Here is a 7569-nt window from a genome sequence, read left to right as displayed (position 1 = left end):
GAATACAAGCGATTTGAAAACATATTAGCATAAAGCTGGTGAGTTCATAAGATTGTTTCGTAGTGAAAACCATTGTTATCGAGTTATGAAAAATGTATTCATGCTTCCTAAGAAAATCCAATAATTTCTAACATGTTTGTTTGTTACTATATGTAAAGTCCGATCTGTTTGAAAACCCTGGTTACCACGAGTATGTAGTGTATGTTATGCTGATAACCTTGGCTACCGCCATTATGTATAGTAGTTTTATTACTTAAAATAAAACCAAGTGTTGTATCCCTGGCATACCCACCAGTGTAGTGCGTAGTAGTTATATCCATTAAAATAAAACTATTGAAGAATGAAAATCCCGTATTAAAAGGTTAGTTTATAATATTATGAGTTCGTATAACCATGCTAATATGACTGATGACCTCCGTGATGTTTACTCAAACGTCGTAAAGTATAATATTTTTCACCCCATGCATGCCTGCCTAACTGTAGCTAACAGTTCAGGTGTGGGATTGTCAGTCCCAAATAGATCTATTCACAAATCTCACGCTATCCCTCCTAGAGACTCTGGCTATACTAAATGTAGAGGATTTACTAGTACCCCGAGGGGTACAATGAAGAGATGTCTCACAATCCTGTATTAACTACATTACATGTTGTTAGGTATCATGTTCAAGTGTCTGAAAATCGTTTGTATACTTGGTAGAGGATAAATAATTATATGCAAAAATAATTATTTAGTGGTATACTCTGGTTATTCAACTGTAGTAATGAATATCGTAAACTAAATATGTCATAGTTTATATGATTGAACATGTAAGTAGTCTATATTTGTAAAACATGGTAAAGAATTCCCCAAACTATACGTATTATAGTTTGGTGAATGATATGTTCATAATCTGTTCTGAAAACTATGCAACTATGTTTAGAAATCGTCCCTTATTCTCCGCATAATACAAAAGGGATAAAAATATCTATATTTTTTGTGAAACATGTTGGTTTGTATCAATTGCATATGTTTTAACTTGTTGAAAACATTTCTATTTTATTTCACAAAAATCCTTTGTGTTTGGATTGTACTCCCCCTGAAAACGTTTAAAACCTTAAAAGCATAAGGGTATGAACTCACTGTTTGTTGGGTGAAAGGGTTGAACTGGAATATCCTCGAGTTGATGTACGTGGCACTTAATAGAATCCTAATATTAATAAATACATATATCTGTCTAAATTAGAGATTTTGGAAGAAAAGAGGTGTTTTATGGTGTTTACGGCCATAGGTTTTAGAGAGAGAGTGTGTGAGAGTTTTCGGCCAAGGAGGTTCAAATGAAGGTGAGGTCCTACATTTATAGACTAGGGGTATGGTCAGTGATAGGGTCCACCTGGCACCGACTGTAAACGGATTTACGGCTGTAAACTGGCCCTGGCTGCACACCTGCTGTTTTCGAGAAAAATGTGGGTTTTTCACGTGATTTTTGGTTCCGACTCGTAAAAATGTATATAATTTTAATGATATAAATCGTAATAATTTTCCAAACCAAAGAATTTGATGGAAATCTAATAAAATTTCAAATTTTATTAACGGAAGTCAGTTAAAGGTAACAGAAGAAGTGTTGGTTGCCACAAGGTGGGTCAACCTATTATGTATCTTTTATATATGATTATACTCCATATACATGGGTTTATCTTATGAAATGTAGATACGATTTCTTTGATCATCCGATAATTGATGTTGAGGATCCACCTCCACCACCACCCCTCAGGAGATCTTCTCATCCTGTCAAGTCCACCAAGCTACCTGATTTTTATTACTCTACATATTCAAGACCGTTTGCTTCTTTAATAGCAAGTATCCATCATCTGTCTGAACCTGAATCATATAGAGAAGCTGTTACAGATCCTCTTTGGTAGAATGCTATGGCTGAAGAACTCATTGCTCTCCATCAGACTCATACATGGGATTTGGTTTCTATACCTCCTTGGAAACATACGATAGGTTGTCGTTGGGTGTACAAGATAAAAACAAAAGCTTATGGTTTTATTTAACGATACAAGGCTAGACTCGTAGCAAAAGGGTATTCCCAATAGTATGGATTTGACTATAAGGAGACATTTTCCCCTGTTGCAAAGATGACGACAACTCATACTATGATTGCAGTTGCGTCCATCCAACATTGGAATATCTTTCAAATGAATGTCTAGAATGCCTTTTTGAATGGTGGCCTTCATGAAGAGGTTTATATGACCCCTCCTCCAGGAATTCAGCACCGACCGAGTGAGGTTTGTCAGCTTCGCAATGCTTTGTATGGGCTCAGGAAAGCCCCTTGTGCTTGCTTTGAGAAATTCTCCACATTGATTACCTCTCTTGGATTTATCCAGAGTAATCATGATTCTGCTTTGTTTGTTAGATGCTCGAGTGCAAAATGGATTCTTCTGTCCTTACATGTGGATGAAATGATTATTACAAGTGTTGACCATGGTGGTATTGAGTCTTTGAAGCGTGATCTAGCTCGTAGATTTTCAATGAAGGATTTGGGCTTGCTGCGTTATTTCTTCCTTATTGAGGTTTCTCAGTCTAAGAAAGGGTACCTTCTTTTCCAGACTAAATATATATATATATATATATATATATATATATATATATATATATATATATATCTGACTTGTTTACACGGGCGGGCCTCTCTGACAATCGGACTATCGATACTCCTCTTGAAACCAATGCACGATATTCTCCTACTAATTGTGTTCCTTTGTCTGATCCAAATCTTTATCGCACTGTGGTGGGAAGTTTAGTTTATCTCATAGTTACTCGTCCAGATATTGCTTATGTTGTTCATGTTGTCAGTCAATTTGTAACTGATCCTACCTCTATTTATTGGGGTGTTGTTCTTTACATTATGAGATATCTTCGTGGCACTTAGTTTCAGACTCTCTTGTTTCCCTTTACGTCTTCCGTTGAGTTACGTGCCTATAGTGATCCTGATTGGGATAGTGATCGTCATTATTGTAAGTCCACCACTAGATTTTATGTATTTCTTGGAGTGTCTCTCATTTCATGGAAGAGCAAGAAACAGGATGTTGTCCCTAGATCTTCCACGGAGGCTGAATATCGTGATATAGCTGTAACTAAACATGAGATTATCTGGTTATGGTGGCTGCTTGCGGATATGGGAGTTTACATTTCTTCATGTACTCCCTTTCATTGTGATAATAAAAGTATGATACATAGTGCGAAGAATTCTACTTTTCATGAGCGGACGAAGCACATTGAGATTGATTGTCATTTCACCCGTCATAACCTGCAGCGTGGGACCATTTCACTTCCATTTGTTTCATTAACCTTGCAGCTTGCAAACATTTTTACGAAGGCTTTATCGGCTTCTCAGTTTTGGTTCTTATCTGACAAAAGCCAATTGCAACGATATTATGAGTTTGAGGGGGATGTTAGTCTATATATTATTAGCCTGCTTGTTTATGGGCCCTTTTGTCTTTAGCCTATTAGGGTTTCTATCTAGCTAGTATTTACATCTGCTTTATTCCTTGTAGTCTTTATGCTTTACTTTGAGAACCCTTGTGTAACAACCTGAAACTTCTTCCATTACCTTTAACCGACTTCCATTAAAAAAAATTGAAATTTTATTCGATTTCTGTCAAATTCTTTGGTTTGGTAAAATTATTGTGATTTATATAATTAAAATTATATACATTTTTATGAGTCAGAAACAAAAATCACGAAAAAAACCTACACTTTTCTCAAAAAACAACATGTGTGCGGCCATGATGAGTTTATGGTCGTAAACCCATTTGCGGTCATTGCCAGGTGGACTCCACCGCCAACCATACCCCCAGTCTATAAATACAGGACCCCCACCTTCATTTGAACCTTCTTGACCGAAAAATCTCTCACTCTCTCTCTAGAATCTCTGGCCGCAAACACCATAAAACTCCTCCATTCTTCTAAAAATCATCATTTGGGGTCGATTGGGAGCATCTGGAATACGTTTTATTCGAAAACCAGCACCATTGTTCTTGATTTTATAGCCGTAAACCTTATTCACGGCGGTAAAATACCTGCTGGCCGTAAATCCTTATCACGGCCGTACACATCTCTTAATTGGTGAAAAGCATGTTCCCTCGATTCAATCAAGTCGCAGTAACATTTCGTAACCAAAAACAAGTGTTTTTCTAACACTTTATCTAACGAAATCCCTAATTTAGATACATATATGTATTTATTGATATTAGGATTCCGTTAAGTGCCACGTACATCAACTCGAGGATTTTCCAGTTCCACCCTTGCACTCAACAAATAGTGAGTTCATATGCCTATGCTTTTATGGTTTTTAAACGTTTTCAAGGGGAATACAAGCCAACCACAAATCATATCCCTTATTTTCCTTAAAAGTTTGTGATTGGTTATCGATTCGGAATGTAGTGTCCAAATATATACCATACTTGTTGTGTTAATGATGAGTATTCTGAAATCCTAGTTATCCTTGAAAGTACATTAGTTTTAACACGTATATAAAACTAATAAGTAAGTAGAAAAGTTTTCATAATCTAAATTGCGAGTTCCATAACCATACAATAGACTAGATAAGGCTCAGAACGGGGCCAGTATTGTTTTATGACTTTTGTCACCTGTGGACCTTTCGGTCCGATTGTAGCTAGCAGCCTAGTGTGGGGTAGTCAATCCCCTATAGATCTATACATTCAAGTAACATTCTCCCTCCAAGAGATTATGGTTACGGGGGTAGTCCTACACTCTTGTAACTAGGGGGAGTGTTACATGGATGTGTCTCCAATCATAAGATTAATGAATTAAAAGATAATAAAACGGGAAATTCTTTTTTATTGGTCCTTCACTCTTGTATCTAGGGGGAGTGTTATCAAGGATGTTTCTAAAGTCCTAAATTTTATGGTATTAGTCCTTCACTCTCGTATCTAGGGGGAGTGGTATCAAGGATGTAGGTAATGTTCTAAGTTTAATGTTATTAGTCCTTCACTTTCGTATCTAGGGGGAGTGTTATCAACGACGTTTTTAAAGTTCTAAGGATCTTGCTTTTAACAGTAATGATATGGAAAATCATTTGTGAAATATAAAATATAACACTTTATAACGAGTTTCACTAATAGTTTGACAATTCTCTCTGCAAGTTACACGGTTGGTTAATACGGTTTCTAGTGTTAAAATCATACGAAATATGAAACATTTCAAATTAAATAATAAGTTTGAGTACAAGATTTCCTTGTACTTTTGCTAGTATTCCCCCCTGAAAACATTGAAAAACATGGAAAAAGGTGTAGGGGTATGAACTCTCCAGATGAGAAATGTGTCGGTTAGGATGCTAAGTGTCAGTTCGGGGCTTGAATACATGCGAGGTTCCTATGTAATATGAATAGATTCATAATTGTATCTAATTAGACTTTGAACTACTAATTATATAAGAATATACACTACGAGGCGCGAAAACACTTCATTTCAAGTGTTAGGAGTAATCCGGGTAGCAACTAAGAAGGTGTAAGGCCTAGATATGGAGTTTGCTCTTCAAGAGTAAACTCCTAAGGGAGATTACAGCCCTATGATCATATCTCCATGATTTTACTGTCATAAAATCATGGGTGGTGTGTTCTTGTATGCTTAATGGTCTTATAACACTCGTGGAATTAGGCTAGGTTCAGTTCCAAGGCATTGGAAGTGATTTGATCAACATATGGACCACTTTAAGGAGTTTACGGCCGTAAACTCTCATGTACCCTTACTTTTAGTGTTTTGGTGATCCTAGGCTAATCATAAGTGGTTCTAGTCCAAAGTAGAAGCCATGGAAGGAAGTTAGGGAACCATTTGACCACTTTATAGGAGTTTACGGCCCAAGAACCATTCCTTGGGGGGTTTACGGTCGTAATCTCCTAAGTAGGTGGTTTCTCTCATGTTTAAGGTCCCTAACACAATGATGGATGGTTCTAAACATTATTCCAAGGCTTAGGAGGTGTTTAAGGGGCATTTTAACACCTTAAAAGGTGTTTACAGCCTTAGAAGGGGCGTTTACGGTCCAAGCATACTCTTGGGTCGTAAACTCATGTTTACTCCCCATATGTTAAGATTTTGGTGTTCTAAGTCCATTCATGTAAGCCCTTAAGTCATATCTAATCTCCAGAAGTGGTTTGGAAGGGTTTTGGGGCTCTAAAACCCCATTTAAGGGTGTTTACGGTTTGGGATTGTTCCTGGGCTGTAAACACATGTTCTTGGTCCTTTTGAGTGATTTAAACACGAATTTAAAAGCTAAACATGCTACACTATTGTCACACCCCCGAACCAGACAGCGGAAATGTCTGAGGGCTATTGTGACTTAATTGAATACCATCACAATGAATATACATGAATCATAACATCATTCACCACCATGCATTGAAGTATTACAACCGATATTGTTTACATTCAGTACATTGTTTTAAAGCATTACATTTCCAAAACATAAATTGTTCGATATTAACTAAACAAAACATCATGATATCACTGGATACATTTTCTTCGATTTACCTGTTACCTGAGAATACAAGTATTTTGGAAAAACGTCAACATATGAAATGTTGGTGAGTTCATAAGTAATGTTTGAAAAGTAATGATTTGTATTATTTTGAAAACCACCAGAAAATCCGATATTTTCTGAAAAGAGTATTGTGTATAAGAAAAGGTGTGAAGATCCATAAGTATGCTTGTTGATTTCTGCAAATGTGAATAATTGTTAGACTTTGTATGCATCTCAAAGGTTAAAGTGTTAAATTCCCTAGGAAAACTCGATGTTTTCCTAATCCATCAAATTACGTGTCTTAGTTAGTATTATTCCAATACGACGTTGTTTTCTATAATTCCAGGTGACATTGGATTAATTATGGGTTGTGAGTCGTTATAATCACGCATTAATGAAAATGACTAGTTTACAACTATACAAACGGTCCCTTAGGCGTCGTCCGTACTACTCACTTAATCCAACCACCCTGACTTCTCATAGCCCCACAACCGAGGAGAAAAGAGGGTGCGAAGCCCCCGTTATTTCCATAAGTCGTTCAAGGCTATCGTGAATGCGAAAGGCACTTGGCCCGACTCGTATTTGACTTCTCGACTAGCAGTACCAAAGGACCCTTGGGGCCCAACAGCACAATAAAGCTATTGAAAGTCCTTTTACACGGAATTGGGTCATATATGGCCCAATAACATGTAAGCGCGTTCCCTTCAGGCCTAAAGATCATGTCATTGGGCTAGCTAGGTCCAACAAGCACGATTTGAAACTTTCGAGCCCAAAGATGGTGTATTGACTTCTCGTAAATTTCCGCGTGTGTATTGAAGTATTAATGTTTATTGATTTTTGATTCGTTATTGATTCGAGACGGAATCAATTCGTTTGGTAACGATTTTGGTTTTGAAGGTGTATTTATTATTACGTTTCGCTGGTAGACGTAGTACTCGTATTTTTATTTTAAGGGATCTATTGTTTTAAGAATGTGAGTTTGTCTTCTTAAGCTCTTTCTCGGATAAAATATACACTTTTAACCCTTTGTGTATAAAAGAATTTTCGG

The sequence above is a fragment of the Lactuca saligna genome, chromosome 1, assembly GCF_052625555.1.
Source record: "Lactuca saligna cultivar CGN05327 chromosome 1, ASM5262555v1, whole genome shotgun sequence".
Lineage (NCBI taxonomy): Eukaryota > Viridiplantae > Streptophyta > Magnoliopsida > Asterales > Asteraceae > Lactuca > Lactuca saligna.
This window is presented reverse-complemented; position numbering follows the sequence as displayed.